This window comes from Spea bombifrons, chromosome 10 (genome assembly GCF_027358695.1).
Source record: "Spea bombifrons isolate aSpeBom1 chromosome 10, aSpeBom1.2.pri, whole genome shotgun sequence".
NCBI classification, from domain to species: domain Eukaryota; kingdom Metazoa; phylum Chordata; class Amphibia; order Anura; family Pelobatidae; genus Spea; species Spea bombifrons.
This window is the reverse complement of record NC_071096.1, coordinates 32,667,515-32,692,227: the sequence shown is the minus strand read 5'-3', so window position 1 is coordinate 32,692,227 and position 24,713 is coordinate 32,667,515. Positions and strand designations below refer to the sequence as shown.

The following is a 24,713-nucleotide window of genomic DNA, read 5'->3' as shown; positions in this document are numbered from 1 at the left end:
CAACTAATGACGGGTAAAAGTATGAGTGGTACCATTGGGCACTGGCCAACCTCCATGTGGCCAGTCAACTTCTGGTTTGAGACTTTCCACCCTCGGCCTCGGTGTATTTTGTTTTGCTTGCTAGATATATTTCACTGGCACACGTGTACTCGAGCACAATGATTTGTTATCAGGGTACTGTGATAACACCTCATGCCTACCCCATGTTATGTGTTACTAAACATTTCAGCAAAGAAAAGATTTAAATACCTTAAACATCACACTTTATATAATGCCGGGATATTTTATGGGCTGTTTATGTGACACCTCATAGAAACATTGAAAGATGAGCTCTGTTTTAGTTTTAACAAAGGGAAACTGAAGACGTGAATTCATATATGCAAGAGCAGTATGCAACATTTGTTTCCGGATATCATTCTTTTTTTCTTTTCTTTCTGCGAACCATAACATAGCTACTTTTTAGTTGTAATATAGAAAGCACATATGACATATTTACAAATCTAAGCTTAGCTGACATGGACCATAAGATCGATACTCAAGTTTTTTACATCATTTTGCCATAAAAAATTATTCCCTTGCTTACTCTGCTATAGAACAGAAAATCTAATAATAATTCGGAGGCTGTCCTCAACTAAATGCTCTATGATCACAGATGCCATCTAAGATACCTCTGCTTAGTTAACATGGGCCGTGTGCTTGTCTAGTTAAGTTTCCACCTCATGTCACAATGGGAATTAAGAAACAGTAAGTGGAAATGGAAGCAGAGAGCCTGGCTTGCTGAATTACAATGATATGTTTTCATTTATTCAAAAAGTGTCATCTTCTAATTATCTGCTTGGGCTGACAAATAATCTAGAGCAGCGAACATTCTACCAATAATTATGTGCGCTCACATTGAGGACAGCGGGCATTCTGTCCCAGGTGTAAGAATGTCTTCTTTTTCCATCTCACCGTGGGGCCTGCTCAGAGTCAAGTCCATCTTAGCCCTCCTGGGACTAGTATCTTTCTCCGGTGGCTTGGTCCTTTAACCACATCTGGCAGTTTTCTGGCACCAGTCTCACCTTTTGCCTAGGGGCTTCATAATAATTCTCCTGAATCCAGAATTAATTTCCGGCCTCTCAGTAATTGGCACAAGTCAGGTTACATAAAAAGGGAACGGCAGGGCATAATAGAGAGTCAATATACGGGACTTTTTCAAGCGGCGGAACTTCAATGAACTGCTGTAGATGCAGCAAAAGACCTGGTCAACCATACATGATATGTTATAATTCTAGAGTGTATGCAAGTAGTAAATCAGTAACGGTAACTTGGGGTTCATGGAGAGACCTCCATGTATCACATTTGTACATCTTCTGTGTCTAAGGTTGATCTAGCAACTATTCCAGTCGAATAGCAAAACTTCTACAAGGAGAGCTCTAGAACATGGTGTGACTCTTCAACTTCACTGCCATTTGACCAAACACTCCACCAATTTCATACAAATTTACAGCCTTTCCACAATGATGCTATTTCATATCTAAATAAAATGTAACACTGTATCTTAAAGCTGCATTAGTATCCACACAACATATAAATTATGGTCATAAAAATGACCCCTTGATTGACCACAACTATTGTTGTTAATCCTGAAGACCAGCTGACATTACATATTAGATTCCATGTCACATGATGATGTGTGCATAGATGTTTATATGGGTCCCTGAGGTGGAGCATTGGAGAGCAGAGTGGGCCAATGCTCAATTCCTCCTTCCACTGACAACTCCACGTCAGCACTTGCTAGAGGCTAGATGTCTGCAGGATCCTGTCCGGGATTCCTACAAACCCCTATATCCAGTACAGGTGCTGGGAACTAAAGCCCCCTGGAGCCTGATGATCAGGGAGAGTGTAGATGGGAGAGGTTGAGAAGTTCCTCCCAGGCCAAGGAGAGGACCTGAAGACAACCTGTAAGCCAAGTGTGGAGAACCTGTGTGGACCATCTGGGGGAGGCTTCCAGAGCCTGGCATTGCTGGGTCCGGCAGGAAGGTATAGTTAGCGGGTGTTTAGGCTGGGAAACCTAGACCAGCAAAGTTTAGCCAGAGAGTGATCCAAATGGGAGCTAGGCTTTGTTTTTAATATTCCGAACCCCACAAAAAAACAAGTATATTTGTAAAATACTACCCTAGGGTCGTAAAACCTTGTAGTGAGTAGGAGTGGAAAACGTATCCAGAAAAATCACAGTATTATGCATCATTTTACATAAGGCTAGTAAAAAATATGATTAAATAATATTGTTTTCAGTATATTTACAATTATCTTTTACCTATGCCACCTTCCATAAAAAAAGTTTGTTTATTAAAAAAAGGAATACATTTGTTTTTATTTTAATCCACAATTTTTTTTTATCCACTTTCGTTTTTTTTTCTTCTTTCTCTTTTTAAAATCGAGCTCTCCTAAGCCCGTAAATTACCCGTTTGCTGCATTGTGTTTTTTGCTGTTGTAAATAAAGGTGAAATGTTTCTGTAACTATAAAATATCCCCCTGCTGTTTACAGACCTGGAAAAAAAAAAAATATCCAAAACCAGCAATAAACTTTTTCCCCAACACCCCACCATCTTAAAGATTTAAGGCATTGACATTTCAGTTATGTGTCTCCCACCCAGACCTCCTCATTAGCCAGGTATCTTTGGACTCAAAATATTTACCACCCGCGCCAAATTTACAGTTTAATTTGCTGCAAAAAAAAAAAAATCATTTATGGACTGATCAAGCTCATTACTAAAGCCAAGGAACAAACTCCACTGCACCCGGCAATTTTAATTCCTGTAACAGCAGGGTACGGCAAGAGAAAAACAATCTTGTCACATTAACCGCGGGGGTCTAAATTATTCAAATACACTAAATCCTCCCAGAACAGTTCCCTTGCTCATAATTTGTCTTTCCAAGCCAACAATTAACCAGCAATATTCTAAGTTTACAAAGCCAAGTCTTTGCAGAATTCTAGGTGAAGCGGTTCGCACCTGGACGCATAGATTATCTCCCTGACGCTAGCTACGCGGTGACCGTCGGCATCCGGCACACGGCTGCAACGTTTCGGGAAGACGCAATGACACCTTTAGGGCATCTGGGCACTTTCTGCTTGCGTATAATACTGATTTTCACGTTTTTCTCAAATTTTTCAGCTACATACTGATTACTTATCTACGCTCGATAAACGATAAACTTTTAACTCCTTCCTAACTTCCAGCTTCGCAATCATTTACTGTGATGGTCGTTTGGGAAGGGGTGGTGTTCTTTAGCCGTAATCTTCCAAAATTAGACCCATTTTGACTCTAAAAAAGCCACTTTGAACAGTGATTAAAAAAAACCAAACTATTTATTATACAATGATAAAATATTTTAAGCAAACGTATAATCGAGGCGGTTTTCTAAATGTTCTTTATGTTTAGACATGTTAATGCTAAAATATTCTGATTTGCTGTGATTGTTTTGGGACTTCATGAAATAGATTTATGTATCAAAGTTATTTATTTAACAACCTGGATTTTAGGATGTTCCCCTTAGCAGAGTACGAACACGGTTTATTTGTGACGGTTATTCTTGCTTTTTTTGTGTTGACGTCACTCAGAAGACAGGCTTTATAGGAACTGCGTGGCCGGCAATCAACATTTATCCCTTTGCGGAAGTTCAAACAACTATTACCATATATATATAGATATTTAACATAATATATTTTTATTTTAGAATATATATCTGTTTACTTTACCAGTGGTCATCATGCTGGTAAATCATGCTGGTCATCATACCAGTTGAGAGTATTTCCTTGTTTCAGAATCTGGTATCATTGGCCAATATCGGTCCCGATAGAAACATAGAATTCCTTGACTGATAAGACTCATCTAGTCTGCCCATTTTCCCCAGTTGTAAAGACCCAGTTCTTAAGCAGTCCTTGATCCCGTCTTAGATTCAGGTGCCATAACCCTATCCCGTGCATGCTTAAACTCTCTCACTCATTATCTAAGCCTATGACCCTCTAGTGTTAGATAATGGCTTCTTGGTCCAACGTTTCTCCTCCTTTGAAATTATCCCCCCCCCCTTTAATTTGTTAAATCCCTTTATATCGGCAGACGTCAGCATGGGCATGAGACCCTCACAACTGTAAATTGACCACAAAATAAAGACTTTTGCCATCTGAAAAATATTAAAATGATTTGCATGACCCAAAACATAGACCATACCGTACATAGACATTCTGTAACCTTTGAAGAATAATGTGCCGCCCCGTTCATTCTAAAATGGATTACTGATTTTTATTTCCTACTCCCCCCATCAGAGTATTTTATTTCCTTGTATGTGTATAACGATTGCCTACAGAGCACAGAAGAATCCGAGGGTTGCAGAAGATGCCGCGGGAACCTCGTATTTGTGTCGGCTGTTAAGCTGAGATGTGAATAAAGTTAAGAATTCATGCAGGACTTCCCGGCATCTCCCAACTGGGGCATCTGACAGCTCAAAACAGATGTAGGTAATGGAACAGTTTAGAATTTTATGGCTCACACAGGCAGGAGCTGAGTATATCAAAATGATAAACTGCTCAGACGATGCTAAACTTATGACTAGAAGCACAATAATAGCACATTCAATAATGTAACATTATTCCGTAAATCAAATGCCCCCTGGCTCATATGATTACCATCAGAAAGTACCTGAATGGCGTGGGGGAGAGGGAAGGAGCCACATTTTAACTAAGCACTTAAGAACTAACAATAGGGGAGGGAGTGGAGGGGCAATAGCATTCCATCCTGAATATGCTTTTATATTTCTACATCAGTGGGAAGTCCGCAGTAGGCTTTAAAATTGAACATTCTTTAATGTATTTAATAAAACCCCGATAGGGCACGGAGGTGAAAGCAACTTTTTTTTTTTTTAATTAAAAATGTGTTTATTGGATGAATTCTGTCATGTTATTTTATAGATAAGCAAAAAAAAAAATGTATAGGGTATGCAAAATGCAAGCAAATGTGCGGAGAATTTTAGCAGTCTTTAAAGAGTTTAGAGTAACAATGGTATACAAGCAAGGCTGGCGATTATTATTATTATTATTGTTATAAATATTAATTTATTTAGCGCCGTCATATTCCGCAATGCTGTACAATGGGTAAACAAGACATAACATAACAATTTGGACTTACAGAAACAAGAGGTAAGGAGGGCACTGCTCAAACGAATCTAGAGGGTTGGGAGTGATGAGAATCGTAATCTATATGTCACAAGACTCTGCAACTACGCAAACGTAACTTAATGGAGAGAATAGTTCATTCTTGAATGGTCAGCCAATCAGAGACTCTTTGTAGCCAATTACATTACGATAAAAATATATATATACAGGTCAGAAAAAAGTCATTGAATGATTTTGATTCTCTTTTTTTTTTTTTTTTTTTTTTTATTGTTTTCATGATCGTTAGATATTTAACAATGTAGATAGCTTGTAGATGTCCATGCTTGCTTGACGGCCACATTATGGAGGTTCGCCAAGAGAAAATGTTGTTATAATAATAGAAATGTAGACGCAGAAAGAATATTAAGAGGCAGAAAAAGAAAGCCAGTAGCCGGCCCCAATAGTGCCCCCTCCTTCACGAAATGAAAAGCCGATATTGAAACGCCTATTGTTGAAAGAACTGCAGACTTGGACCAAATGCAAAGTAAATTCCCCAGTCTATGGTTAATTTTTTTTTTACTATATTAAGGCTCCTTTTTGTAATTATCCTTTGTTGACACAGTTAAATAAATGTTACATAGAAGTTCCGAGTTTCCTTGTTGACAACAGCTTCTAAACTGAAGAAAGGAAGGAGATACAGTAGGTGTGTGCGTATATATATGTCCCTATATATCTATATTATTAACATGTATATAATGAAACACTCAATAACATTTCGTAAGAATCCTGGACCATTGTCAGACATTCAGTTGGCCAGTCTGAAGGGCCTATGTGTCTCGCATAGAGAACGTTCTCTCAAGGCCGCACCTAATAACTCCTACACATAATGTACTCTGTGGGACAGATCCAAAATAGGGTGAAATGTCCGACACCTAATCAATTAGTTTTTGTATTTTTTAATAATGAAATCATTGAAACCAAATGTCTTCTCGTCTCTGTTCTGTATTTAAGAGCTCTTATCCCCTGTGCCAGTCTAATCCTTTCTGTAACCTTCATACAAACCAGTAAAGGTGACCATTTGGAGACACACTTTGGACGCCCAACATTAAGTTTACTGTTATCTCACACAACAAACACGCATCAAAAACACCCACTGGACCTACTGACGTCAAAAAATATATTTAATTAATTTGGGAGTAAAGTGGATAATGAACAAAAAAGTTTGTAGATTTTTTTTGTCTTGAGATACTGCTATCTCAAGACATAACCCATCTTTTCCTTCCCAGATATGGCCGCCAGGAGTGTACAGGAAAAAAAAAAATTATTCTTTTTTTTCCCCCAACTCCATTTCTCAAAAATGGAGTCCACTCTTATAAACCAACTGAATGGATAACAGCTGGTATGTCGAAGACCAGTGATTGGTGCCCACCGCACACGCATGATACATGGGTACAACTGGCATTCCTGGTTGATTGGCGTGTAGCGGTGGAATCAGGAAATTACTCTTCAGTAGAGCCTTGAGGCTATTATCACCCAGGGCATCATATGGCCAACGAGTTGCCCTGAGGGGATCATGGTAGCCTTGCATGTCTTCATCCTAGAAGTTAAAGTGATAACGGTCTGGGCTCAGTGACCAAAGGAGAGTAAATAACTACAAAAATATCTTCTGAAAAAATGTGTCTGGTATGGGAGATCTCAGCAGGACACAAAACACACATCTAGCACTAACTACAACACTTAGCATCCACAGGGCCCCAATATTCACCGGTAACAATTAACCAACCTGAGATATAGGCAGATAAGAGTTTGTGAGTTGTTAGACATCTACAGAGTAAGCGGGCCTTAATCTCTTATCTGTCGTATACTGTAGGATTATCAACGCCATGGGACATTGTAACGGCTTCCAGAAGATCTGATGATCCAGTAAACTTCTTAGGAACCTGAATAACTGTTTTTACAGATAAAATGTATTCATAACTCACACACTGGATACATCACTTAAGCATCATATGCACACAAAATATACATTTACATATATAAAAGAATATATATATATATAGCTATACAACCAGAAGATCCTACAATGATTAGTCTCAAAGTCTTTACAGCAAAGGTAGCGTTAATGCCAACATTATAATGCAATTTATAAAACCACTTTTATATTGTTCCACCTTGATTCACACTTCTGAGTCAGCGTTATCTATTTCCCTTTGTAAATTGACACCTTATTTCAATATAATCTAAGGTCTCATGCAAATATTCAGACGCCTTCAGTTCTTTGTCTAATGCCCCTCAATTCAATGCATACTTTTCATATCTTTACATATAACTCCTGATACAACCTGACACAATGAAAATTACTTAGCCTGGAGCGTAGCGTGCTGGCATTATTTAGTGGCTTGTTGTCTGCTTGTCAGTCTCAATTCTCTCTGTTACTTCTTGTCTCTATCAGACTGTAAGCCGGGGAGATTTCTTCTTCTTCAGCGGTGATTAACGGCGAGAGCTCTCGGAAACAGCCAAGTCTTCCGTTTGTAAATTCTGGAAGCTGAGACCGGGCTGCGGCCGCTCTCCTGTCTGTCTGTTAATTCTCTGTGGCTTTTTGGTCAGACGGGGACCGGCCAATATTGACTCATGCAGAATGACGGCATAAGGGATAAAGTGCGACCTGCAGAATTGTTTCCACCAAACTACGGATGCATGCTGTACCTGCATAAAACATATACAAAGATATTGTAAAGAAAAACTTCAATTCAGGTATTTGTACGTTATGTGCTGTGCCATGTGCCAATACATTCTGGGGTAAACCTAGAAGGCATGAGAAAGCACAGGCAGCGTAAGGGCTGCTTAATATATAACCGGCGGCGATTGACCAGTGACAGGCCGCATATCCACATAGGGGCCCCACAGACACACAATGACCTATGTTTACATGTACGCTAGCAACATTGCCACACTAAAAAGGACACCATTAGAACTTATGTATATGAATGTCCCTATGGGCGTCAGTCCCCCATTCTACTCATCTCCTACCATGGCCCAGCGCACACCACATCCAACCTTAACGTTCCTACAGCTTTGCAGCCTATACACCAACGTTGTGTTGTTACACTTATGTATGTGGCCCTCAGTGGCAAGGCAAGGAAAAAAATTGCACAACACTTTATTTGTGCATTAATAATACGTCGAGCTGGCAGGCAATGCAGCTCAAACCGTAATCGCCTGCTGAACAAGGCAAGGTGGTACGGATGGACGTGTACATGGACCAAACCACTAGCATGGAGAAGAAGTTTGAGCCGGCTTCTGCTCTTCTTCGCCCATACCAGACATCAGCCTTGAGCCCATGCTTGCTTGCCCTGTCCGTAGGTATTAAAGGCACATATATCAATTCTTCCATACCTTCTTAACGCCTTCCTTGATTGCTCCACTGTTGCAGTCGGTCCTCCCTAAGAGGAATCTTCATCAGCCGAAAAGCATAAGGTCATTACTTCCCTGTTAGCTGTTAACTGTAACTGTAAGTACCTTATATATTTTACTAACATTAAACTTAAACCTGGAGAATTAAGTTTATTAATGTCTGCCAATATTCAATGGGGGAATAGTAGTGCCAGCTATTAAGAACACACAATTACCACAGACAAAAAATGAAGCTTGGCATTATTAACTATAATAAAAATGTTGAACACTGGGAAATTTTTCATTAAACATAATCTATTTTTTATATGGCTCCAGTTAATCCTAGCATTCTTACCCTGCTTTTCCCCACAGCTATTTCATTTTATTACTGAACTTTCTTATAAATTGCTCCTAATGTGATCATGATTAAACATTATTCGTAAAGGACAGTGTTATTTCATTAAAAAAATGTTTTATTTAAAGCAGTATTTCACGCTGGAATCTTCTTTCCGCACCTCTGGAAGGATATTATATTAAAGGGTAATTACACACAAAAATACGTTTGACATAATGACATGCATATGATTTTTATATGTACACTGCTGTCCTGGTCTGCTACTTTTTTAGCAGGCTACTGATGTATATCATACCTCCCAACAGTCTCGATTTTCGGGCACTGTTCCCGGTAGCTGCCCCATTGTTCTTCTTTTGCAGGTGTTGGTGGCCATGGGCCACGCAGCTCCCACTTTGCCTTCTATCTGACTATTCAGGCAACTTAAACATGGAGAATAAAGTTTGTTAATGTCCAGTGTCAGGAGCACCGGTCTGCTGTCCCCTGCATTCATTAAAACATTTCCTTTGTATGCCAATTTTCTCTAACAAACTTTGGAATTGGTTAAATCCCTACAAGGTTTCTTCAGCCAATGATTAAACGGAAAATTGGGTGAAAATCACTGTATCACATTTTTTTTCTTATTCGGTTAAACTAAGGCACTGTTTTCTACATTCGCTAAATGGTATCTCTGTCTCCTGTGAATTTCTTTCTCCCCAGTGAATCCTTAAGTGAGTTTGAGTGATTTTGCTTCAGGACGAGCCAGACTGAAGGCACGGTGGCTTCTAATTATACCAAGAGATTTCTAAAATGAATTATTATATCAGTGTATGATTAGAGTAATCCAGTGATTGCTTATTATGACAGGTATGATCCCGCTGCAATCCTCACATTGAAAGGGCATTTATTAAGTCTCCCAGCATTCCACAAGAAGTTGAAACCATGTATTTCAGGAACCAGAAAAATGTAATTATAGCTAAGACAACGGGCTCTGATTTTGGTTTCTTAAAGATTTTTCTGGATTTGTCTGAAATTTGACATTACAGGCTATGTATTTCCCATTAATTACAAGCTAAGCCTAGACATTGGCTAAATCCAAATGCTGCGGCCAATGGTACCGGAGAGATAGAGCATTACACATAAGAAATGCATATTTAGTGCAACGGCTACCTGGATTTGTTAGTTTTTGATTATAAAGACCAGCTATTTCTGAGTTTTTTCAATCACTGTCTTATATACGTAATGCAAAATGTTAGGAAAGTTCAGCCGAGAACATAAACATTATGTACTTTTACTTTTATAAAGTGATAATTCATCCACACATATATCAAGGAGCATGCTTACCTGGGATGGGGGGTGAAGGGGCACATTCTTCAAACATGGCCAGTCCAAAATGAACTGGGCTGGTCACAGAGGTAGGACATCAGTGGCATCACATTACTCAATGTTACATGACCACTCTGAAGACAGGTTTCTTGCAATGTGTGTTTTAGAGAGTGTGTGTAGAGCGAGTGAGTGTGCGTGTGTTACTATATATGTTGAAATGTGTCTATTAGTTATGGAGGAAGCAGAGGCCATGTTGATGTATCACATTTGTATGTATCTCTCACTTTGATGGCAAAATAATAGGGATTGCAGATAATTTGATTTCCAGTAGGGCCCCTAAGAGCCCTGTTGTTCGTACAAAGAGTCTCTCTTGTTTCCACACCTTCTGTTTTAACATTGGAGACAGAGGTCCATCCATGATTTTGAGTCATTGAGAGCAACATGATGTCATATTCCTACGTCAAATAGACTATAAGGTCATTAGAGCATGGCCCCTTTTTCTGTAGCGGTATGTATGCCAGTAGCCAACACATCTCAGGGGCCACAAGAAAACATGATATGTCATATCAGAGTCCTTACTGTCCCCACTCACTTCCAGTAGATACTCAGAAAGGAGAATCGGTCATGGCCTGTCCTTTTCACTTTTTCAGACTCATCTTATGCTTTTTAACTCTATCATTTCTATCACTATTAAGATTTTATTTTAAAAAAAGGAAAACTATGTAGAGAACCTTGCCAATTCCTTGAAGATCTGGAGACATCCTCTGCCTCTCGGAAGAGGATGTTGCTGCCGTCTCATATATAATTCTGTTTGGTTCACAGGGAGGTTTAGAGAATAAGACACCCCCAGCTCTCTACAACAGAGCTATTTGTGGAATTGATACTGCTAATCTTTCTGAATGTGAAGGAATTAAATTACATTATTAGATTGACATTTTTTTGGTGTTACCGAAAAAATCAATAGAACAAAGTAATTTAAAGCTGCAGTGGGGTGTAAATCAATCCCATATATAATTGTTTAAACTGTGTCAAAATAACTTGCCAGCTTCAGTCTGGAATATGATTTAGAGGGCAATTAAGTAATGTCCTGTAGCTTATTCAAATACTTTTTGTTTCCATTCCTACTTCAGTGGCATTAATTAATAACACAATAAGCAATTGATATTTATTAATACAGAGTAAGAATACTAGGTAGTTTGCCTGTAAATGATAGAGACGGATACACAAAGGGACATGTTTATCAATTTTGGCAACTGTGCTCAACAATGAGCAGTCGGCACCGGGGGTGGACTTGCACTTTCTGGCCCGAACAACTCGCAGATGCACCAGCAATCATATTTACACACACATAAACACTCATTCTAACACATGTACATACTCACACTTACAAACACACATTTATACTAACATGCATTTACACACACTTACACATTCATACTCACACACAAACACATACACAAGGCCCCAGTTACTAGAAAGCAGCCATCTTCTAGGTACATGAATGATGACCAATTATTTTGGTACTAGCTCCCTCCAGGCACTTACCCCTACTGTAATTAACATATGTACTGGCACACCTATTTACACACACTTACGCACACCTACACACTCATACTAACACACACTTACACATACACACACCTACATATACACACACCTACATATACACACTCATGCTAATACAAACTCGTGCTAACACACACTCCTAGCACTCACTTAACGTACACGCTTATGTTAACACAAGCTCATGCTAACACACACATTCACAAATACTCATGCTAACACATACACACCCAATCTAGCATAGATAACGCCTCACCTCACTCTTTCACCTTCCCAGAGCCTTCTCGCTCCTCGATTTTACTGCTTGGTCACAAAACGTTCCATTTGCGTTATGTCACCAAGTCCAATTCCTGCCTCCTCGAGCGTGCCAGGCCAAGTTCAGCTGGCCGGTTTTTAAGAACTTTGCTCAGTCTGCCCATGATCACATGGACTGTTATTTTGGTGTACCTAAGCCCTTGCAGTGTTTTTCCAAGACAACTTAACAATGAAAAATGATTTGTAGTCAAAGGTACATTAGAAGTTGGTAAAAGCACTCCAATTTACCCTGAAGGTAAAGTGCAACGGCCTCTTCTGCATACCAGAAACTGTTTTATGCACTGAGGCTTGTTTCCTGGACTCTTTCAGATGATATAGTATTTTAATATTTAATATTTTATTGCCAAAAAAAGTTTTGTGTGCTAAACATCTACGCCGTGAACTCCCTAAAAAGCATGCCTGGGGATATTTAAAGAGTAATTTTGGGATGAGGCAGTAAAAGTGGTGCATTTACCATGGCAACTGAGGGAATTGGATTTTCTCATTGATAAATATCGTCACCTCTTTGCAGAAGAATTACCGTCGATACATAACCCTCATGTTACTCGAAATTCAAGATTCTTGGTCTTATGTAAACAGCAGACAATCCAGTTTACCAGTTTGCAGTGGTTGAATAAATAAGCTAAGACTCACAAAAGCACAATGACAGACCTTTGGGAAAGGTCTACTTACACACTACTGGGACTAATTAGGGTTAACACAGTAAGATAGAGAGACGCGTCAATTATGTTCCGTGTCAATGTTTCAATGTTGCGTTGTAGTTTCAAACAAGTTGAAGATAACACCTATGATGGATACATCTGGATATTCCTTGTCTGTTTGCTTGGTTAGTGATCCACCAAATCAGTATATTCATAAAATATCTATACGTTGTCTAGAGTGAAATTTGCAAAGTATAATATTTAGATACAAAGACCAGAAAGAACTAAAGAGGCAATTTATAAACAATCCATTTTTAACGACGGAAAGAATCAATTATATACTTTTATCTTATTTTTAGGAGCTCTCATTTTGTTTGGCTTTAGCCCATATAGATTTTTAAAATGTATTTATTTTGTGAAACATTTTTTTTTTTTTAAATGTCTTGTTTTTTCACCACTTGAAAAACAACCTCATGCGCCAAGAGACACATTTCACTCTCTGGTGGGAAGGAAACTAATGATGTCTGCAGGGAGTTGTAATGATGAAGATGTCACCATGATGCCTGCAATTATTGTCAACTAACCATTTGATTATAGGGTTTATGATCTGGAGAACTAGTCACGAAGGATGAAAGTTAAAGACGCCAATGGGGAGACACTCCCTTAGCAAGAAGGCTCTCGGGTAATCATGCTAATGCTCTGTTTTTGTCACTGTGAGGGTAAGAGTCAAGTGGATGAACTTCAAAGTGTCACAAATCCTTCAGAACTGACTTTCGGGAGTAAGGTGTTGTGCACAAGTAGCCCCTTCGGTCTTTTCATACAACGTTCTAACTGCTGGAAATCCCATAATGTTCTTAATATCTACATCACTCTTCCGTCTTCTATACCGATCATAAAAAGAATGTGGGTCTTATTTCCAAAGACATCCAAATAATAATAAGGATTAGGTTTATAATTGTGGTAAACTATATTATGGCCAAAGCTACACAAAGTTGTAAAAAAGCCCTCAAGATCATTTACAGTAGCAAGACGGTTTTGACCAAAGTTCTGGACTCTAATAATGAAAGCTTTCCATCAAACCACATCAATAAAGAGTTAGGGCCAAAGGGCGTACTGAAAACTTGACGTATGGCCAATATGTTTGGCCTGGACAGAATGCCCAAATACTGAACTTTTCAGTTCAAAACCAGACTTCTGTTGACGCCGATGTCTGTGACTTAAAGTGTCTAATACTAGAAGACTTCTACGGCGCGCAAGTTTGTTTGTAATAGTCTTAAAAACGGATAGCTCTATTTAAGAGATGGACCCTTCTGAATTCTAGATTAGCAAAATAGCAGCACACAAGCATAGATCTGTCTTTTGCTATTTCCATAAGTAAGAGTGAAATCCTGGAATTTTAGGGTCTTAAAAGAAAAGTGTCAGTTCTGTTTTAATACGGATAACGCTCCAGTTTTCCGGCTTGGATAGCGGGCTCCTTTATTCAATGTCCTGTGTTCTTTAACGGAACATAGAAAGATATAATAACATCAAGTGCGATTCATTTTTTATTTTTTTTTTAGAAAACATTAATTTTCCCTTCCTTTCCCCCTCACATTATCCTGATCGTCGCAACCGGCAGGAGCGCTGGCCGTTATAACCTTGCAGCCGACAGAGATTACTTAACAGAATGCCTGTTTCCAAAATGACCTGTAGGAAAATAGAAGACATTAATTCAACAACCATCAAAGCTCCGTGAAGCATGTATTATTATAGGGTGTTTTGAAACGTAAACAGTTTGTAGAGAAGATTAAGTGTCTGTTTGGATCCGCCTGCGACATATCTTGTCTGAGATCTAAGCTAAAGATTTATTAGGGCACCATCATGTCAGAGCTATCTCATTTATATGATAACACATCTGTAATGTCTTACAATTGCCGCACTCCTTGTTAAAGGCAGTGTTTGTTCAGTGCCAGATTACAGTACCTGGTGAGGTATGCATAATTATAGTGTGCGTTTGCAAATCATAGGATGCGTTTTCCCCGGGGCTTTCGGCATTAATCATCGGCACAGTAGATGCAATAAAATTATAATTGCTTTTTAAAAAAGTTATAATCTAACTTGTCCAACTTTAAGACAGCGTGATGTCTGCCCTAGCGAGACTTCTTCGTCTGCCTTCGGGAAGGCGAGCGCGTGACCCTGTGAACTTTACGAGCGCTTAATTTAATTTTGTCACTCACTTAAAATTTACCTCCCTTTTCATTTTAACTGTCGATGAGATTTGGAACGGTACGGATAACTCAACTGCACAATGCCAGTCATGGCAAGTTAAACAAATTATTACACATTCCCAGAGGGCTGTAAACTAGTTAAAGAACCAGGAGGTGATCAGAACTATGTTCCTATATTTGTAAAGAGTTTACCGAAGCTGCGGCTTTATACGCAGCTCTGATACACGCCAGAAAGTTGACCCATGGCTTAAACTGGTAGTTTCAAAATGGCGGCAACCTCATCTCTGACAAACTGGGCAAATGTCTGGTGAGCCATAAGTTTGCATGCTTACCCATACTGCTGCTCCATTGCCAGATCAGGCCCTGGAATGTGCGGCCATTTTGCATTTCCAGTCAGAGGCTTCTGGCCTCCAAGTGCCAAGGGCTCTTGGCCATCTCCAGTCTGGCCCTGGGTAAATGGTGGCTTTTGACACTAAATGTCACAATGCAACTGTGTTTTCAAGCCTTATTTCCTCAAAAAACTTTCCTAGTAAAATCTACATTTTGCCATTTTTGGAAATTACAATAAGTCTTCTGAATATATTTTCTGATGACCTCAGGTCACGATGACTTCTAATTACAGTTTTGAAAGGGAGGCATATAGCGAATGAGGTCATTTAGTTCCCAGGAGCGGTAAACTGTTGGAAAATATCTGCCCAAAAGCACTTGATACACCAAGGCACCATATATATAAAATAATTCTGATCCTCTCCTGTCTCAAACCATGTTATTAACTTTCTTATATTACCGCAGAGACTGAGCGCCTGCTCCGTGATATCCAGCCTGTGTTTAGTACTCTAAATTGATACTCTGCTTAAGAGACATGTTGACAACTGCAAAATAAGCAATAAAGATGCCTGCTACTTTGTTTTATTTCATTTCGGCTGCACTGACAACCTAAACAATAACACATGGATATAAGCAGAATTTCCTATCTGTACGGCTTTCCACTCCTGCGTTCTTTTGGCAAAAAAGAGTCCGTTTCCACTTAATGAGTACGTTCACTTTTACACTGCACAAACACTGTTATATTTGGTGTTTACAAATGGTGCCAGCGGTGGGAGCCAAACGTCTGCTTCTCATTTACGTGCGCAATATCTACAAGCCAGACATTCTTAAACTGTTCTGATTTAACGCAAAACCCTAATTATAACCCTAAATTAAGTTCCTACTGATGGTAGGAGTTTGGACTATATAAACGGGAAGCTTCTCTTCATTTTTTCCCCTTTTTGTTTCCTGCTCTTGAGACGGTAGTCTCTAAGAAATTTCAAGCAAACTATGATGAACCGTAACCTGAAAAAATGTGGCACCAACCTACAGATTTCTTAAAAAATATCAGCAGCTTATACTAACTTTTTGAGAAGTGGACCAGACTATCCTTTGAATTAAAATAAAATTGAGACGGGTGAAGAATGGGAAGAACTGTTTACATTTGGGACTATTTAATTCCACTAATTAATATCTCCCATGTCTTACTGAAATTACTTCCAATGCTAAATGCAAAAGCTTCATGTAGGGTCCACCATGCCTTCTCTAAAGCTACTCCTCCCCAGGGTCCTGAATCCAAAATGTTGAAATATTTGTAGATGTAAAGTTAACACTGTTGCTAGGAGATAACGAGTTGGAGTTGGTGGGCAGGAGTTGAGACAATACCTAGCCTACCTTTAAGAACCTGTGCACAAGCCCAGCTGAACTTGTCCTTTGGATACACAGGTCTTAGAGAGCACCTCGACATGGTGGAGAAGTAGACATCTTAACCAAGTACGCATCTTCTCTTCTGACTTCTTAGGACCAAGCTAGCTTATTCTGATAATAGACTGTTGAACCCATTGGTCATATTTCTGCATAAATAGATCTGAATTAATGTTCTGCTTCTGAACTAGAAGATGCACGAGTGAGATTGTTACATTCTCATTAAGACCTTATGACAGGGGTGTCCAAGTCTTTTCTGCAGTGGGCCACTTCATCAGAATTGTATACGTGCGAGGGCCGCACTCATTTTTCACTGTGAGAAAATATGGCCTTTAATAAAATATGCAGATTAAAATAAAGTAAATGACACAAAACCTTTACTTTTCCTCTTCTGGGCCTGGAAAGTTTTATGACTACAAATTCAGGATTCTGGATAAGTAAAAATGAAATAGTTCTATTTATCCTAGGGATGCACCGAAATGAAAATTCCGGACCAAAAATTCAGAGTTCACTTAGCCGAAAATGACCCCCCCACCTTTAAAAATAATAAAAAAAATCCCACACTTTTAATAAAAGTGAGTTACACACCAAAACTGTACAAAAAATGTAATAACAATGTTAATATATATATATATATATATATATATATATATATATAACACCGTATTGGCTTGATTATAGGCCGTACCCGAATATAGGCCGCACCCTAAAAGTTAGGTGCTTTTTTAAACAATTCCCGGCAAGGGAGATTGTTAAAGCATATCGTGCAGACATGCCGGCAGCGGAAGTGAACGTCTGCACGATGCGCTTTAACAATCTCCCGTGCCGGCACTCCCCCTGCACCGACACTTTTTCTTTTCCCTGTTTGCAAATATTTGAGGTTGTTGGCTCCTCATCAGTCTGGTTGCAGCTTGCTGTCCAGGGGTTAATAGGGAGGAGGTTTAATTGCACCTCCCCCAGCACATTAATAAGGTTTTGGTAGCAGTATAAACTGCTTTGTGTGCCCACTATGTAGGAGGTGAGAGTAGGTTCTCACCCTATTGAGAGTGTGCCTTGACGTGGAGGGTGAGCTTAATTATGCTTTGGCCAATTCATATAACCAAAACCTCTCATTTATATTATGTTTATATATTTGTTGCCAACTTTATTAGGGTAAGAAGCGCAGACAGTTTTTGTTTCTTGTATACATTGTACAGCCAATACACTGTTTCTTGCAGCATGCTTACACCTGTTTGGTAGGCCTCGTATTACACATTTGTATTATTTGAGCCCGAGACTAGCTTAGCGCACCGACACTTTTTCTTTTTCTTTTCTTTTCCCGGCAGGGGAGGCTGTCTGAGCGCATTGGAGGGTAAGATGCAGGTCCCCTGCTCCGCTGCAGGTGATCTGCATCCTAACCCTGCTGCCTGGCACCCGGAACTGCATGTCCCGGGTGATACGAATTGCGCATTCCTGCGGTAGACCCCGAATATAGGCCGAATATAGGGCGGAAAAAGTGCGGCCTATATTCGGGCAAATATGGTATATATATTTATATATATATATATATATATTATGATTGTTAACAGCGATCTCAGGCATACCCAGATTCCAGCATGTACTGGTTGGCTGGGCATGATAAGAGTGTGATTGCTGTCAACAATCATATATAAGTTAATAGTTATTGTATTTTTTGGTGTGTTAACCACACTTTTATCCACAATTGAAGAAAAAAATGCAACAATATGACTTGGCTAACAGCAATCACACTCCTTTTATACCCAGGCAACCAGTAAATGCTGGAACCTAGGCATGATGGGACTGTGATTGCTGTTAACAATCACACTCCTATCATGCCAAGTCAGCCAGTACATGCTGGTACAGGGTGGCTGTAAGTGATGTGCAGACCCCATACTGCTGGCAGTATCAATACACAAGAGGGGCAGCTAGCCAGGTTTCAGCATGTACTGGCTGACTTGGCATGATAGGAGTGTGATGCCTAGGTTCCAGCATTTACACATCAATGCTATCACACACACACACACACACACACACACTAATTCATTAATTCACAGATTCATTCCCTCAATCACGCATACTGATTCAAATCAATGGAATTCATTGCATGAAGCCTTGACACAATTAGATGAAGATATAAATATTTGTTCTGAGTTTCTGGGGCAGATTACATCACTTTTATTTATATCATTTTAAGATATTTTTTTCCAATAACGCATATTTTGTTCCTAAGGAAAGTTTTGTCTATTTAAACAGCTGCTAGGATCTGCAGTAAATTCTGAAATGCATGATCTATAGCTAAGTGGTTCCTTTAGCAAAAATAGACGAAAGTCATCATACCTACGTACCGCACAATTATTTTAATTATATCTTATAAATATTGGCTTGGGTTTGGCTTTGATCATGTAAAATTTATTTTAAAGAGTCAACGAGAGCGCATTGGGCACAATGTTTTAGGTTTATAAATTAAGGCTTAAATATTTCCATGCCATTACAATGTATTATATTATTATTATTAATAATATTATTGTTTTATATAGCGCCATTAAATTCTGCAGCACTGTACAAAGGGTAGACAGGACAAAAAAATTAGCATATAACATAACAAGATGACATCTAGAAGAAACCCATGAGGCAGAAGGATAGTGACCACAATTACAGTATTTTATCTGGAATCTAGGAATGTAGTTTAGTCTTCATAGTGGTCTTCAGGGCTAATGCGGCTGAAAATAACACGTGTGCACGGCATAAAAAGTAAATTTTTTGGTTGAAACTATTACTTTAGGTCTCGACACCAGACAGCGTGTTGTCATAGGTGGGTTCACCCATAATCATTGTGAAGGACATTTGACTAAATGCCCCATACGCAGTGACTTAACCAAAAGCCCTGGCACAGATAATGTGTGTCTGGGTACAGATACTTTGCCTCCCCTTGCCCATAATGCATGGGTGGCACTGGGTCATCAGGATAAACTCTTCGCCTGACGGGCCCCGCAGCAGACAGTGGCGGGAGGTGGCATCCACTGGTGTCCCGCACGTGGTCTGCTCATGTTCCACCCACAGTCTCTTCTACATTGTCTTGTTCTGAAAGTGTTGATGAGTGTATGTAGCATATGTGCCTAGAAGTGCCTTCCTTACAGATCTCTCCAACACTTTTACTGATCAGTACAACGATATTCAGATACATTTTGGTCTTTATAACAGTTTCCCGTTTTTGTTTTTTTATGCAAGTGAGAAATTTGCCGTGCTGTTATACTAGGGCATCAATGTCTAGAAGAACACAAATGGTAGAATAAGAATATGCGATGATTATCTGCCGTTATTTCTTCAACTCCATAAAACCAGGTTTGCTGGGATGCGAGGACTTGATTCCGTTTTGCGCACGCCTGTTCTGCAATTAATTACTTTCCACAAGTCGTGAAAACAATCATTTTGAAACAATATTCTTTCTGTAATCTGAGAATTTAGTTGTTAGACATGCATCATTTATTCATAATGGCTGAGAAGATCCATTACATTCCCTTTTACTGCGAGTACAAATTAACTCAGAGAGTATTCCGAGCGCACATCTACCTCGGAGCACAAGTACAATGACTATGCTTCCTTGTAAGCTTTTTTTGTAGTGTGTAGAAGGTTCAGAGAGGGGTCGTAAAGTTCCTTAAACAAACCTGTCCGCTGTGAAGTGCTGTCCGTTAACGGCTCAATCTAAACTAGCCATCCAGAAATATGTAAAGAAAGAGGGAGCCTCATTTTTTTTGTCCAGCTAGTGATCCCCTATAGAATTGTTGTACGTTTCATACTTGTTGTGTAGGTATGGTCTACAGGGTCTCACCGGTTTGATGTCCTATTCCAGGATGCCTTAATCACGTCTTTTTTTCACATGCTTGTTGCTACTGTATATTCCTTGCTTGCCTTTTTCCTCTTTTGGTTGGAAATGCGATCTTCTGAAATAGTTTCATGGAATAAAGTAAATATAGGGAACATTGAAATGGTTCTTGGAATAAAACCAGGAAAAAATCAATTACCTTTTTTTCTGTATTGTAAGAAATGTTGACTTTACCGATTTTACAGTTTCAGATTCTCCCTTACTTCTGCTTACTGTCGGTTGATGCAATCCTACACCCGGGCATTCCGACTCCGGGTTCAGGGTCTGGAAAGGCAGGCAAATACCCAGTGGGTCAGTACCAAATGGAGAGGTTCACTAATGTGCGGCCGCATTTATATCATCTATTGGCTGGGGGAAATAAAGTCCGATTTATCCCCAGTCTGCAGGTCTGCATCTCAAACAATGAAAGAGTTAACCAGGTCGTCACATTAATGGACTGTTGCACAGAACCATGAGGAGCGAGGAATGGGTTACGTTTCGCCAAAACCAAATGTATAATCATGTTTTAGACATCGGTCGTCGACATAATAATCCAATTAACATAATTAGACACCAGGTTAGGTCTATGATGTGGAGAAATAATATGTTGTCCCATGTAAGTTCACTAACGTATGATATACTTTTCTTAGAAATAAACATGCAGAATCCCGCTAGAAAATTGATAATACATTTAATTACAACTCAGTTCGACGTCTTTCTCGTTGCTTCGGATGGTAATCACGCTGAAAACGGTTATAATCCCCGGCTGACGAGACACGGCAGAGATTTATAGGATGTCTGGTGCGTTGTGACGAGGATTTGTCCCCACGCGTACACATATGTATTCCCCATGAATATTTCTTTACGTGTTTGTTGGACTATATTAGCATAAAATTGTATCGTGTCTAAACCATGTCCATTAAAGTTCCATATTTTGGATAAATTTAATCTCTGATCTCTGTGGGTATTCATTGTGATCCACTGAGTGCCTACGGTATGTCTTTCTAAGAAGGGCCTGGGGTTTACGTCTGTTGATAGCACACAGCTTAGCGTGCGTTACGTGTTTTATGTGTTTTGTGTAAGCGTGTGTGGTTTTGTTTTAGCGTTCATTGTGAGCATGTGGTTTCGTTAAGTGTAAAGTGATGTGTTTTGTATGAGCATCAGCTTAGCGTGGATGTTGTGGAGTATCGATAGGGTCTTTTTGTTACCAGTTTTCATTGAGTAATTATATTCACGAATATTTTTGGGAACTGTATTTAGTGGCACCTCTTTACTCAAAATTGAATAATTATGTTTTGTTTTGCTTTATCGCCATCGAAATACTGTATTTACTATATTCAAGTTTTGCTGAACTAATCATGGAAAATGTTGTGCCCTCCTTAATGTGTATTCCCATTTGCAAAAGATTATGTGAGTTCCCCACTGACTGTCTTTGACCGCGAAATGGTAAATCTGCGGTTTCATCCTCACTAGTTATCCGGAATGCTTAGCCTGGGATTATAGGCTGGTTTCAGACCTGGTTTACTTCTCTTACAAGCTTTGCTGACCACACAGTAATATTGTATGTGTTTTATATTGGTTTGTTTGTTTGTTTAGGGATCTTGAGGCTTTGGTTGGTGGTTGTCAGGTCCATGATGCGATGATCCGAGTCATATTCCCAGCCGTTCCCACATGATCAGGAAATCCTCTTGCTATAAGACAGGATGAGATGATCAGTTTCATCCCTGTGGTCAAGTTTTCCACCCCCAAAATGGCCTGCGGTCAACCACAAAAGTGTCTGGGTTGCAGTTTTCCAAAGTTTTTGGTCATTGAACAGTTTCTGGCTAATGCTTCAATTTAACTCATTTATCCTGGTATATCTGTCTCAGAACATGTATTTAGTCTGATCCAGGAGACTTTCGCACTTTAGGGCCTTTGAAAATGATAGCTCACAGAAGATCATGTCATTATTCCAATATAAATATAATACATTTTTGGGGAGGAAAACACATTCTTGTTGGATTTTTGGCTTCTTAGTCTGTCTATATATAACCATAGCAGTTAAAACCCCCTTTATCACCCCAGAAAAACATTGGGTGCAATGCCTAGAACACAGAGATCCTGTGTCCTAATTGTTGTGTACAGGGTGGGCTAAACACTCCTCTCTGTATTAATATCATTCCACCCAAACCATTGTTTAAAAACTAAGTAGGTTAGCGTTGTATACATTATGACACTGTTGACGATATGCTGTCTTCAAGACCATGACGTTAGGCACCATGCTTGTAAAAGAATGTTGGCTTGTGTGGCATATGGCCCCAAACCTGCATGTACAAAGATGTCTAAGATCCTCTTTGGGTATTATCAGGTTCAATGGAGTTACCAGTCATTAAGTTTCTCCATTGGTCATATCAGTAACCACAAATTGACGTATCATGTGGGTAGTCCAATGTTCGTCCATCGCCGTGTCCACCAAAGACTCGATCACTACAAACTTGGGTCTTGACAATTTTGCCTAGACAGAAAATACATTATAAGAGACATCTCCATACGGCATCAGTTTTAAAACTCCAAATAAAATGACGATTCTTTTTTTAAAAGGCTGTTAGTCGCCTGGTCCAAGAATGGACTTTTCTAATATCTGCAATAATCCCGCGTGTAGCATATGCTGGTTATTGTTCTTTGGTCCTGCAGCTGGGATAAATTAGAATCCTGCACTAAATCAAAATACTAAAAAAAAGAAGAATTCTGTGTCTCTTACTGGGTTAAAATTAAAAACAATATCACTATCAGATGTCTTGGAAGCAGGAGACAAACAGATGGGTTTTGACCTTTTCCCAATAAAATAAAATTGGAAGGATGGATCTCGGTGCTCTCTGTTTATTTTTGTGTTACAGTATAGCCTGGATCCAAACAGGCCCATCTTGCAACACCCCATTCGCCGTTTCTTCCCCTTTCTTTTAGTGCCAAAGTAAACAGCACGGCTCGGCTTGGGGTACTGCAGCATCTCTGCGCGGCCAAGTCACTGCTTGCACTGTTCTGGGAAGCTGTTGGAGCGCTTGAAGGTAACGAAAACATTAAAGGTGCACTGACATGAAAGTTGCATGGAGGAGAGCAACTCAAAGGAGTCCCTGTGGTTTCCATTCACACACCATTCCCAGTCCGCAAATGGGCTTATTGTCTGTTATCTACTACAGAGTTCTCTTTCTTGTTAAGGCTAAACCATTCTATTCCAATGTCCGGGTGAAGGTGCAGAGACCACAGATTCAAGCAATTTTTAATAATATTTAAGGTATACTTACTAGACTTGGGCGCCGGCCAACTCTTCGTGTTCGCCTTCATGGGGGAAAATGTCCATACAAGCAACTCTTTTGGTCGCCTGCAGGGGCCTCCTCTACCATCAACCTGTTCTTCATTGGTTGATGGCAGACAAGCCCCCTGCTGGTGACCAATAGTCACTCGTACAGACTTTTAAAATCCTGGTGCCGCAACTTGGCCGGGAGTGACCACTGGTCTCCCTGCTGCAAGAGTTAAAGGTCCATACAAGAGACCAATAGAGTCGTTTGTACGGCCCTTTAACTCCTGACAGGGAACTTGGCTTGTCTCCCCTCTACAAGTTTAACTCCTGACGGCGAACCTACGGATTTCCACTCCCGTTATCTACGCAGCGTCGCAGGGGTCAATGGGAGCGGAAATCCGCCGGTGCGCCGTCAGGAGTTAAAGGGCCGTGCGAGTGAGTCTATTGGTCGCCTGCAGGGGCCTCCTCTGGCATCAACCATCAACCATTCACGTGCAGAAAGTGCCTCCATTCAGTTAAGTGGGAACACCTTACTGTCAGTGATTGGCTGTTGTAAGCAACCAATCGGTGGAGTGAAATTGTGACCATAGAGGTGATGTTGTGCTGCAGTTGTGGATCTAAGCAAAAACTAGGCAGACTGATGGTGTCTAATAAATCATACGTTTTTATTCAAGCAAACTAAGAAACTGGCAGTTTCTTAATGCACAGGAATCTTAGAAAACTACAAACCATTGAACGAATTAGCAGCAGAAATACTCAGCTCGGAAACAAATGTGAAATGATGGAGGAACAGCCAGCGAGAGGCGTGATGTGCATTTGTCCTCATCAGTCCATAAGGCTCTCAAGTGGTGACATCACTCCATATTAAATCCAGCGTGCCTTCATTTTTGGATAAACGGCACAGCAAAAGTGGTGTAAATATTTACTGTAGCC

At 39.7% G+C, this 24,713-nt stretch overlaps 1 long non-coding RNA gene across 1 annotated transcript; it reads right to left on the bottom strand.

Annotated features, from left to right (window-relative positions):
* Positions 1-14,272: 14,272 nt before the first annotated feature.
* Positions 14,273-15,326, bottom strand: LOC128467896 (uncharacterized). The gene is made up of 2 exons (XR_008345769.1): positions 15,243-15,326; positions 14,273-14,389 (listed from the first exon to the last, which is right to left on the bottom strand). It is a non-coding gene; the product is annotated as an uncharacterized LOC128467896 (long non-coding RNA).
* Positions 15,327-24,713: the final 9,387 nt, after the last annotated feature.